This window comes from Artemia sp. Qi Xiang Cuo, chromosome 7 (assembly GCF_049724085.1).
Source record: "Artemia sp. Qi Xiang Cuo chromosome 7, ASM4972408v1, whole genome shotgun sequence".
Classification (NCBI taxonomy): domain Eukaryota; kingdom Metazoa; phylum Arthropoda; class Branchiopoda; order Anostraca; family Artemiidae; genus Artemia; species Artemia sp. Qi Xiang Cuo.
In genome coordinates, this window is record NC_142800.1 from 18934851 (window position 1) to 18948201 (window position 13351).

The following is a 13351-nucleotide window of genomic DNA, read 5'->3' on the forward strand; positions in this document are numbered from 1 at the left end:
CTTCGACTAAGCATATGACAAAAAACATTGATCTCTAACATGTCCCAATGGTACATCAGAATTCATATCGTAACTAACTTTTCTTACTAGACATAACTGTATACAATTCAATCACTGTTCAGACGTTTTTTTCTAGCTTGAATCAATGTAAGCTAGTCAAATGTCTTTGTGGAACTGTGATATTAACTTCCTATCAAGTTGTTTATATTCAAGATTAAGACCAAAGAAATTGACCGAACCCATCCTCGGGTAAAGGCCACATCCATTGCACCAGTCAAGTTTAGACAGTGAAATTCACGAGCACCTGATCTTCATCGAGGTCACAGATTTCTCAAAGCTGCCTGGCCGTCATAGAGATCGTTGGCCCTGGCCTTGACACGGTTCAGTGATTTCTAGTGCCATAAGCAAAATGGAAAATAATATCTACTGCGAACCCCCTCTTATACGTAATAATTTCTGTTCGTTCTGAGTTTTAAAGTCGCTCCTTACTTTCAGTTGAAAAAACTTGTTTTTTTATTTAATACAATAGAAGCTTATCTCTTCTGGTTTCATTTCTTCCCACTGGTTTCATTCTTAAGTGATAATTAGGGTGCCTGGCAGGAGCAACTGCAGAATTATTTCCAAGGGGGTGAACCTGCAAAAAAAAAATTAAGTTGGACAAAGGCTTTAAAAAAAGTTTACTTTTCTTGCCAGAAGAATTGTACTGTTTTCTAAATATTCCACCACTTTGCAAATTAAACTGCAGAAAAGTTCAAAGCATTGTCTCTAGTTACATTAATATAAAACAGAGAAAAGCAAACGTAGATGACAGGGCCGTGTCCCCGATTTTTGCTCAGGGGGGATTTTTGGGGGGAGTGGGTTACAAAAAAACTATACAAAACACAACAAATTTTTTTATATGTATTTTTGCTCCCTGTGAAAGAATCGGACAAAAGTTTTTTTTTTTTGGGGGGGGGGGGGGGGGTAAACCGAGTAACCCTACCCCTTGATACGGACATTGCATTTATACGGAATAGGTATAGGATTGCTCCCACCCCTTGTAATTTAGGATCCTCTTCCCCTCCCCTATCATAATGTACCAATGATATTAGTTCAGGTTGTTTGGGTAATTTTATGTCACAGCTTTGCCCTGAGCTGCCGAATCAAAAGTATATCTGCCCAAAATTGTTCTTTCAGAAAAAAACGATGAAAAAACAACATATGGTAACCATACGAGAGTAGTAGTTGTGAAAGCGACAGTTTGGCTTTGCTTTGTTAAATATTCTTTGCCGTATATTCTGTTGAAGTTGCATTTCTCTGTTACATATCTTGGTTGACTTTCGGACACTATAAAAGGAAAATTTATTAGAAAGATAACTCAACAGGTTGCACGTACATAAACTTTATTAGATTTTGAGGAAAGATGGCGCGAGTTTCGAAAATTTGCCAAAGTGGGCAAAATATACGGAATCAGATAACAAATAGAAGAAAGTTCTTAGAAATTTGATACTTCGGAGACAATTATCTAGACCCCTCCGAATTTTACAGGTTAAAACGAACCTGCATAGTCTTTAGTTTCATTGGTATTCTGAAAATGACAATTCAACAGTCATTGACAGGATTGGAACCGAATTGCTGCTATTGAGTATGATGTTGCTCTCCATCATTATCATGAAATTTAATAGCCAAAATGCGCGAAAAATTCAACATTTGCTGGAGTGAAAAAAGTTGAGCGGAATCACGCCAGTTAAACAGCATTCAAAGAAAAGAACAAACAAGGAAACAGACCGAAACTTTTAAGACTCCATAAAGTGATTTTGACCATTCCTGTAAAAATACCTATAAATGAATTTCAAAAGTTTGGCAAAGATTCCAATTTCATTGACAGATGGATTGCTAATATGGATTGTGAAAATTAGTATCTAAATGGAATATCATAAATTTAAAGTGAGGATAAAGATTACGATATTTAGTGAAAAAATTCGTTGCAGGTTGATCGCTCTTATTCTAGCGGGTGGGGTGTGACAAAAGATCAACCTGGTAGTGAAGAGACTGTAAGATAAAAATGAATGAAGGAATTGACCTAACAAAATCGCAGTTGCAGTCTTCACAAAAGCTAATGAGGAAACAGGTGACGAGAAGGTTTACGGTACTTCAGAGACAAAAATTAACTTCATTTTTGAAACAGGATATTGAGATGCTTAGTGTTAAGTATTTATACCCGTTTATTTTTGTGCTAAGCAAACAAAAACATTTTAAGGTGAAAAAAAATACAAACAGTAAAATAAAAACCTCAGAAATCCATAAAAAAAAGTCCATAAAACCTCAAATACCTACTAAAAAAAGGTAAAAAGTAAAGAAGTGAGGCCATACCCAAGGGAGCGGGGGTACAGGTTTTGAACCCACCCAGAAATATTGGCCCAAATCGTAGAAACATACAAAGATGCATACAAACAATTTTTTTGTGGTTAAAATTTGTTTTGTAATACCCCTACAACAAAAATCCTGGATACGCCCTTGGAAAGAAGGTAAAGAAATTTACCATGCTGCAACTTTGAGTTTGTCGTTCAGAATTTTTTCCCACTCGGAGATGATGCTAATATGCCTACCATTTATGAATAATAAACATTTTCCGTATTCATAAGCATTTGTTTCAAAACTAGCGTTTAAACTTCGAATCCCAGATACAAAAGGTGGACTTGTCAGTTAAGTTTTCAAACAGGTCGTGGTAACTAACAGTAAATAAGGAGCGACCCGGCTCAATATGTAACCGAAACTTTAAAAACAGAATTTTGATACCAATAGATACATCAAAAGAATTAGATTTTAATGCTGATTTTAAATATATAAGTTCCATTAAGTTTAGTCTTACCCATCAAAAGTTATGAACCTGAGAAAACTTGCCTTATTTTCGAAAAAAGGAGGAAACAAGCCTTAAAAGTCATAGAACTGTAATGAAAATCACACCGTCAGATTCAGCGTATCCGAGAACATAACTATAAAATTTTCAAGCTCCTATCTGCAAAAATGTGGAATTTAGTTTTTTTTTTGCCAGGAGAAAGATCACGGATGCGTGTTTATTTTATTTTTTTTCCAGGGTTGATCGTATCGATCTAGTGGTAGAATATGACGGGAGGGCTCATTCAAACGGAAATTAAAAGTTCTAGTGGCCTTTTTAAGTGACCAAAACAAAATAGAGGGCAACTTTTTTCATTTTTTTCCCCCAAAGTCAGCCGATCCTAATTTTGAGATAGCCATTTTGTTCAGCATGGTCGAAAAATACAATAAACATTTCTTTGAGGATTACTTAATCCCCCACAGTCCCCGGGGGAAGGTCTGCGAGTTATGAACTTTGCCCAACGTTTTTACATATAGTATTGGTTATTGGGAAGCACAGAGAAGTTTTCAGGGGGATATTTCTGGTAGTTGGGGGGGGGGGCGCGGGTCGGGGTTTACGTGGGATGATCTTTCCATGGAGGAAGTTTTCATGGGGGAAGGGACATTGCTATGAAGGTTGCGCTGGATTTCCCTGCATTATTTAAAAAAACGATCAGAAACTAAATAAAAAAACAAACAATTTTTTCAACTGAAAGTAAGAAGCAACATCAAAACTTAAAACGAACAGAAATTATTACGTATATCATTGAGTTCGCCCCCTAAAATGATTGGGTTCGGTGACGTCATTACCTCACTCTTTACGCTAAAGTTTTTTTTGTCCTTTCATCAGAGCTATTTATTCTAATTAACAGCCTTTGCAATTATGGGGTCATTCTTAAAGAACTGGAACAAATTTGAACTTCAGCGTAAAGAGAGAGGTATTGACTAGAGGGTGAACCTCCTAATATACGTAATAAAAATATACGAATATAGAAGTTCGTTACGTAAGTCAATTCTTAAGTTAAATTAGATCCCGAGGGGACAGCCCCTTTCATATACGGAATAATTTCTGTTCGTTTTAAGTTTTGATGTCGCTCCTTACTTTAAGTTAAAAAAAAACTTGTAAAAATAAGGTAAAAAATAGTTGGGAAACCTCTGTGATTATACAGTTCTCTGTGATTATACATGAATCCTAAGTAAAGAACGACATGTATTCATAGTAACCGAAAATCTTAAAAATTAAATTAATGTCAAAAAATATATGAGATGTATTTCCTGTTTATGTTATTCTATAAATATAAAATTCATTAATTTTAAACTTGCCTGTGAAACTTTCCAAGCCTGAGAAAATTTTTTTTATTTAAGAAAAAAAAAAACAGATATAATTTCCTAAATTGAGTGTAATCTTGATGAAAATTGAACTTGTTTATTTGTTTGTTGTTCTCTTTTCTTTTCCCTAGAGCGATCACCTAGGAGTAAGGTCGGCTCTTTAAAACGAAAAATTTGAAGTTTTAGAACCTTTTTTAGGTAGCAAGAAATTCCACCCTGGGTAGTAGCAAGATATTCCACCCTGGGAAAGCTCTTATTTCTTCCGTTGTCAGCCGCAAACAACAGTTTTTCATCCAAACAGGGCGAAAATGCTAATTTTGAGGCAATAAATGTTAATGTTACCTAACATTTAGAATATTTACAAAAGTATACCTACAGCATACAAGCTCCAAAATTTTTCCAAAGCTAGGTGCCGATATTACCAAATTGTGCCAGAAAACAGAGATTCTGGTCCTCACTAGACCGAAATGCTATCCTGTGAAAATACTTGATATCAAATTGACTTAACTATCAAAAATCTAAAACAAAATGCCCAAACCCTCAAAAGTGAACCTTTAGGATCAAATTTCTTCACTTTCTCTAGGGAATCAAAAGGTCCTTCTGATCAATCTGGAGTATCCCCTCCAGTTCAACCTTAATTCAACCTAATCCCCTTAGTTCAACCTATCCCCTTAGTTCAACCTTAGTATCCCCTCATTTGGAATAATATATTTGGACTAATTAAGTAACACGGATGCTAAGGGGAGAATGAGTCTCCTATTATTGCAGAAATAATGTTGATGCAAGGTAAAAGTTAAATTTAAGTACTACATTTACGTATAAGTATGGAGCACATTGAAAACCGTACAGAATTGAAGACTAGTTTTTTTTTATAGAAATATGCTTGTATCAATAATGTGTTCATTCATTAATTATTATCTATTTACGTTTTGTTTATTGCAATGGCCCGCTGTTTTTTTTTTTTTTTTAGTAAAAAATATCATATCACATACTAAGGGAGAACTGGAGGTGGGGACATTCCCTAGCAGCTGTATTTCGCCAATTAACCTCCCCCTTAAAAATATAAACATCACTTCCGGAAATACTATTTTTGCCCCTCTTAGAAAAGTATTGAAGGATCATCTTTTCCGGGGTGATCTTCGTTTCTGAAACGCTTTTAAGCAAAAGTTAAACTTTGCCGTAAAGGTCAGGGCAATTGGGATGAAAGCTTCCCTCGTACTCGTATTACTCCTAATATGATGTTGAAAGTTTTATTGAGATTAAGTCAGGTTGTAAGAATTTAGTTGTCGGTTTGGTTTACAGATCCCCTAGTGGATCTATTCCTTCGTTTATGAAAATTCTAGAAGAGGTTTTGGACTTACTCCAAAAGCATCCTTGCGAACTAATCCTTATAGGGGATTTCAACCTTAACCTGCTGGATCAAAATTCTACTTCAGCTGCAGATTTTTTGCCAATGATGCTTTCTGCGGGAGCTCTACCTTCAGTTTGTATACCAACCCGAGTTACTGAGATGCATGCATCACTTATTGATAATATTTTTTCGTCACTGGATGTCTTAGATAATTCGGTGATGATTAGTGATATTTCTGATCATTTCCCTGCTACTTCACGGTATAGGACTGCTAATCGATCGCAGCGTAAAGTTTCGCCATCTAATCTCCCATTTTTCCGTGTTGGTGTCAGTGAGATCAGTCTACTTAAATCTCGTTTGACTGATCAGTCATGGGATAGTTTGGATTCTGAATCGGATTTTAACTGCTCTTTTGATTTCTTTTATGATTCTGTAAAAGAAGGTATCCTAGAAGTTTGCCACTAGAATCTAAAGCCTCATACCTCGAAAAGGATAGTACTGCTGAATCCGTGGATGACTCCAGGTCTCCATAAAAGCTGGAAAAGGAAAAATTATCTGTGGAAACCATACAAGGCTTCGTCATCTGCTTCTCATCATCAGCGGTTCAAGGCCTATAGGAATATATTTAATTCTCTGTATCGGAAGGCCAAGTCTCAGTATTATCACAGGAAATTTTCTGAGTGTGGAAAGGATGTTGGGAAGACATGGAAAATTATTAATTCTGTGCTTAAACTTACTCCCCCTCCACCTTCAGTTCCAACAACGCTTATAGTTGACGTTAAATTTGTCCAAGGATAATAAATTGTTAAGCTATAGCTTACTTATTTTTTTGATAATATAGGAAACACGACTGCTTCATCTGTAAGCTCTACAACTCCTCTTTGCGATTTCAGAGCCTATCTTGGACCCCCATGTTTAAAGTCAATGGTCTTGAACCCTGTTTCTGAGTTTGAGGTAGCTTGGATCGTAAATACACTTAAAGGTTCATCGTCTTCAGGGTCAGACAGAATTCCTACAAGGGTTATCCGTGCCGTTCTTCCTGCTATTCTGTCACCATTGACTAAGCTTGTCAATCTGTCTTTCGTGAATGGAATTTTCCCTGAATCACTCAAGCGAGCTAAGGTTATAGTGCTGTATAAAGGTGGGTCCCGGAGTGATCCTGCTAATTATAGGCCAATTTCTCTTCTATCTGTTTTCAGTAAAATTTTTGAGATGGCTATGCTATCCAGGCTTCTTAGTTTTCTGGATGTCAAAAATTTTTTCCATGATTTCCAGTTTGGATTCCAAGTGAATCACTCTACAGAGCATGCTTGCGCATCTCTCTTGAATTTCATTCATTCGGCAATAGATTTTGGTCTTATCCCGGCAGCTTTATTTTTGGATGTTCGTAAAGCTTTTGATTCTTTGACTCATCACATTCTTATTTGGAAATTATCGCATATTGGTATAAGATCAAATGTTTTCTCTGGGTTTGAATCATATCTTTCTGGTAGACTTATTTCAATTGATCCGCTTTTCCGGAGCCCTTCTGAAGTAGAATATGGTGTCCCCCAGGGATCTGTTCTTGGCCCCGTTTTATTTCTGATTTATGTCAATGATCTGATTTCAGCAGTCAAGAACACCAGTCCTCTATTATGCTGCAATCTGTGTCATCCGGATGTTCCTTCGTGTCCCAATGCTACTTCTAATGAAGATTGCCTCGTTGCTTTTGCTGACGACAACACTTTTGGGACTCTAGGGAGGATGGAATGTGATGTCATGTCTAATCTGGTGCCAATATTTGAGAGAGTAGTTTCATGGTTTGAGGCAAATCACTTCGCCTTGAATGTTGCCAAGTCACATTTTCTAATTTTTTCTCGAATTAGTGTAGCTTTCCCTCAACTGACACAGCTTCATGTGTCACAAGGCTCTTTGTGTAGACCGGAGAATTGGTTGGTCTGGTTTCTTGGTATCCTGCTTGATGAGAACATTTCGTTAAGACACCATATAGCCATGATTAGGGTTAAGGTTTCACGGAGTTTGGGTGTCATTCGAAAACTCAAACACACCTTTCCTGGATCTATACTAAAGCTTCTTTTTTTCTGCCTTGTCAAGTCATATGTCTCTTATTGTCCCATAGCATGGATGTCTACTTTTCCTTCTACACTTCTGTCGCTTTCTGTCATGTATGATAAAACACGGCGTCTGGTTATGGACACCAACCGTTCTTCACCAAGACCGCCTCTAAATCTACAGTCTATCTACATTCTTTCTTGTGCTTCTTTTGTTTTTCATCAGCTTCATGGTAATCTTCCAAAATCTCTTAACAACTCCTCAGTTTGTTTCTGATTCAGCTTCATATAACCTTCGTTCGTCACATAATATCTGCAATCCTCCAACTCCCACTGTGCGGTCAGATTTCAATCCCCTCATCGCTTGTCATCAGGTTTGGAACTCCCTGCCTTCTTCAGTACAGAAATGCCACTCGTTTGGCACTTTCAAGAGGATTCTTAAGGACCATTTAGTTAAGAATCAAACTGAATAATTAATTTTTTTTTTTTGTCCCCTGAATGTTTAGTTCTGTTTTATGGTGGTCTTCTCTGCGCTATGACCCCCAGGCATCAGGTATGACTATCAATATTTATTGCTGAAAGTTGTATAGTTCACTAAGGAGTAGCATTCACGAAGACGGGTTAAATTTTACTGCTTTCGCATCATTTTATTACAGTCCAATAATTATAAGCCTTATGACTGAAATAACCCATAAACGTCAATTTTGCTACCTAGCCTCAGAAATAAGCAGAGCTGATTGAACTGGGATTTATATAGTTTTAAATATAAGCTTAAATGGGCTGTACATGGCTTAAGTTATGATATTTTAATATCTTGGATAAGAGTTATTAATAATATCGTAACAGATATTATGATTTTGGTTATACCTGAAACTACACATAATTGTGTTTCGAAGACTTGAATTCGCTTATAGTAATAATTATATATTTTTTTTTTTTTTTTTGAGTGTATTTAATATAATTAATTAATTTAGTTTATTTATTATAATTTTTTCTATTTTTTATATTTTATCTATATTTTATTTTATTCTCCTTCATATTTGAGTAAGTGATCATTTTAAATTTTCTTTTGTTTTTTATCTCTGAGTATGTAATTCATATGTCTTCCCTCTTTGTACAGACCAATGAGCCTTTGAGGGATTAATTACATGTAATATTGTATGTGTATTTAAAGAAGAATAAAACTTATCTTATCTTATCTTATCTAATAGAAATTATGTTAAAAAATTCACATTAAAAGCTATATTAAAACTTAATAAAACGAACAAAAATATTCTGTATATGAGAAGGGCTATACGCTAACGTTTTATATTGTTTTGCAAAATGTTTGTATTAGTACAACAAACGTAATCAATGGGTAATTGCAAGTTTTTACTTATCGATTGCCTTTTAAAACATCTGAATAGAAAATCTTATTGTTTAAAGAATATGCGTATCAATAAGCCCTTTCATTGTCAGGGCATTATGAATAACGCCTTTTACGCCATTCCAATCGCCCTTATTCTAGCAGTCGTTCTTAAAGCATTTAGGACAATAAATCACATTTTAGCGTAGAGAGCAGGGGTGAAAGGGGAAGGGATAACCTTCTTAAAGACAGAATAATCTTGCAGAATAATCGCAATAATCTGAAGTTTCAATCTCGCTCTTTACTTTCGTTTGCGAAAACTTTTTTTTTTACATTTAGCAAAGGTTAAGCACCAATTTATAAGACAGTAGCCAAGCGGCACGTTTGATACGGAATTAAAACCGCAATTTATCTTTCGCTTTCTTCCTCCAAATCGCAAAATTGTGACATTAGCAAACTTACTAGCTTAATAGTTCAACCTGAGTAGAAAGGGGGGTGCCAGTCCGACGATTACCACGTGGTTTATGGTTTTCTCAGTGAGAATGAAAAAACAGGAATTTTCTCACTTAAAAAAAATGAATTTTATAACATTGATTTATGTTTTATTGGACGGTTATTTGTGTTGGTCAATTTATTTTATGTTTTTCATGGATGTCAACAGTAATTCATGTCTGTTTTATGGTTTTTGTCAGTGAGAATGAAAAAACAGGAACTTTCTCACATTTATGGATGTCAACAGCAATTTATGTCTGTTTTATGGTTTTTGTCAGTGAGAATGGAAAAACAGGAACTTTTTCACTTTTATGGTTCTTTTCTTGGATGGTTATGGGTGATGATAAGAAAAGATTAAACCGGTTGGATAAAAGATCTTTTTCTTCAAGTTACAATTTTCTTGTGAGTATTGGTGATTGTTTGGATTTTATTAAAAAATTTTTGACTATTTAATAAATAAAAATTCGACATTTGTGATTTTAGCTGAATGTTTCAGCTACCTGACCAGGTTTTACCTGGTTCCACCCAAAATTTCCACCTCCCTTACACTCAACCTATAATTGGTATCCTTCCCAATGGACAAAGTGTAAGAATTTTTAATCCAGCTGATATTCAAAGGAGCTCAACTCAAACAAGTGTAACTACAAGTCAAATCCCTAGCTCTGTCCCTCATATGTTTTACCTCCCGATTATCCTAACTACACCATCCCAACAACAAACAAATATTCTGCGCTCAATGAAGAGTGCTATCCAGCTTTACCCTCTCATGACGGTGATGAAGAGCTCAGAACAGCTGGAAATCCATTGGAAATAGAAGGGATTGCTGTGCATGACAATAGATTAGTATTACCAAGACTAGGGCAGAATCCCAACATTGGCACAAAAAGGAGATACTTGTCCCCAGACAGTGAAGCAGGTTCAGTTGAAAAGTGTAAGCAAAGGAAATCTGCAACACCTCAAGCAAATTACATCAACAAAGATACACAGAGGATCATCCCAGAACAAGAACATTATAAAGTGTTATTAGAAATTATCATAGAGGAAAGTGGAAAAACTTCCTCCTGATTATGAAATTGCAAAATCAATCCAAACAATATTGAAGAATTCCAAATTTGAGCTTGAAGTTAAGCAAGAAAGAAGGAACATGCTTTTATATCACAAGGTGAAGATGAGGCTGTAAAGATTTTATCTACCAACACACTCTGCAACATCACCATAAAGACAAAAAGAATTCAACCTATAGTAAGAGGAATAATTAAAGATATCCCTCTTAACTTATCCATAGAGGAAATCAAGGAGAGCTTACAAACCCCAACAACTGTGAAAGATGCTATAAGACAGAAAAGATACAATAAGGAATCTAAAAAACTTGAAAATAGCCTTGCAGTATTAATTATTTTCGAGGGTAGGACCCTACCGCCAAATATCTGGTGCTTTGGAAGAAAAAAGGAGGTATACCAATACTATCGCAGAGTCCTCCAGTGTCACAAGTGCCAGGAATATGGACACACTCAAAAAGAATGTAGAGCTAAAGAGTCAATATATTTGAGGTGCTCAGAGAAACACCCATCAAACCAGTGCCCACTTAAAACAATAGACCCTAAAATCAGACCAAAAGCATACATGTGTGCCAATTGTGGTGGAAGTCACTCATCAACATCCAATTGGTACTCAGTAAGGCAGCAAAACCAAGGAATCCTCCAAGTAGCCAAAATATCAAATTGGGTTCCGTATGGCACAGGTAGCTTATAAAAGCTATGCTGATGTAATAAACAAGAGGAGGCTACATCACAATCAGATCAATCAGACCTCACAGAGCCAGATCACTGACAGACTTGTAAAATCTTTCAAAACAGAAGCAGGTGAAAAGTTAGTAATTGGCCTATTATGCAGCCCAGATCTTATGAATTTATCAGCTCTAAGGCTACCAGTTCGTATTGAAAAGCTCTGTAAGTTGGTAGAAGAATTAAATTCTAGGCTCCCTTAATCAACAAAAGATTTCAAGTGTTTGTCTGCTTAATAATGCTTCATTAGATATGCATCATGGTCCCTAAAATTAATGTCATATTATTCTTGACCACCGCCAGGAAAATACTATTGATATAACCTGTATCCAGGAAACTTGGCTACAACCACATATATAGAATGTGGATGACAATTTTGATGACAAAATTTAATATGCAAATTTGTCGACTTGTAGTGCAGTTTTGGCAAGACGTAGGAGCAGATAAGAAGATATAGTCCAGTTTGTTACTTAAATTTGGTGCATCTTGAATATAAGTGCAGTAGTAAAATTATAGTGACAATTCACCCCTACTTCCCCTTTTCAACTTTCTAAAGTGATATTTTGAGAAACCATTGAATGAGGACCTAAGTGACATTTACTGTCAAGAAAGGTCCGAAATCCTGCTGCTGCTGCTGCTGACCCATTTACATACATATTTCGATCTTGTTATCGATAAATAAACAAAAAAGTTTTTTTAACTGAAGTAGGTGATACGACTTAAAATCAAAACTGAACAGAAGTTATCTCCCACGCCGCTAGCGCTGTACGCTAAGCCTTGCATCTTTAAACAAATAGAGTTGTGAGAAAGTCAAACTTTAGCGTAAAGAGCGAAGCGTTGAGGAGGGGACAGCCCCTTTCATATACGGAATATTTTCTGTTCGTTTTAACTTTGAACGTCATTCCTTAATTTCAGTTAAAACAACTTGTTTTTTTTATTTAATTTTTAACGTTTTTGAATAAATGCAGGTTTTGATTTTGGTTTATCGTACATGAATAATTAAAACTAAATTTAATACCAATTTTACTTTTATTTGGTTAAGTTGCTTTCTCGAAACCTGTTTAATTTTATTTACGAACGTTTTTATTAGTAATAAATGTACGTAACTTACGAATTAACTTTCGTAACGAACCTCTATATTCTTATATTTTTAATACGTATATTAGAGGGTTCGCCCCTAGTCAATACCTTGCTCTTTAAGCTAAAGTTCGAATTTTGTTCCAATTCTTTAAAAATGACCCCCTTAATCACAAATGCCGTTAATTAGAATAAATAGCTCTTATCAAAGTACTAAATAATCTTTGGCTTAAAGAGCGAGGTATTGACTAGGGGATGGACCCAATCATATATGTAATGTTTTCGGTCGTTTTAAGTTTTGATGTTGCTCCTTACTTTCAGTTAAAAAATTTGTTTTTTTATATATAATTTCTGATGTTTTTTTAAATAATGCTGGGAAATCTGGCGCCTCCGTCATAGCAGTGTCCCTTCTCCCATGAAAACTTCCTTCACGGTAAGATCCTCCCACATAAACCCCGACCAACTCCCCCCGCCACTACCAGAAAAATCCCCTCTGAAAACGTCTGTATACTTCCCAATAACCAATACTATGTGCTAACATTGGGTAAAGTTCATAACTTTCAGCCCTCCCCCCAGGGACTTTGGGGAATTAAGTCATCCTAAAAGACATAGTTATCATATTTTCGACCATGCTGAACAAAATGGCTATCTCAAAATTTTTATCGGCGACTTTGTCCGGAAAAAATGAGCGTGGGAGGGGGCCTAGCCGGTTCCCCATATTTTTTTTTTCACCTCAAAAAGGTCACTAGAACTTTTAATTTCCGTTCAAATGAGCCCTCCCACGATATTCTAGGATCACTGGGTCGATACGATCACCCCTGGAAAAAAAAACAAACAAAAAAACAAATAAACACGCATCCGTGATCTTTCTTCTGGAAAACAATGAAAAATTCCACATTTTTGTAGATAGGAGCTTGAAACCTCCGCAGTAGGATTCTCTGATATGCTGAATATGATGGTGTGATTTTCATTAGGGTTCAATAACTTTTAGGGGTCTTTTCCTCTTTTTTCGAAAATCAGCCAAATTTTCTCGGGCGTGTAACTTTTGATAGGTTGGACTAAACTT

At 35.8% G+C, this 13351-nt stretch overlaps 1 protein-coding gene across 2 annotated transcripts in view; it reads left to right on the top strand.

Moving 5' to 3' along the window:
- Positions 1-2026: 2026 nt before the first annotated feature.
- The window catches only part of LOC148950029 (uncharacterized), an 82046-nt gene continuing 70721 nt past the window's right edge, over positions 2027-13351 (top strand). Inside the window, exon 1 of one of the 2 annotated variants that reach the window (XM_089092082.1) lies at positions 2027-2110. The gene's annotated coding sequence lies outside the window, so the exon portion shown is untranslated. Of the gene's footprint in view, positions 2129-13351 lie in introns of both variants that reach the window. The other variant, XM_089092081.1, reaches the window with a different exon arrangement.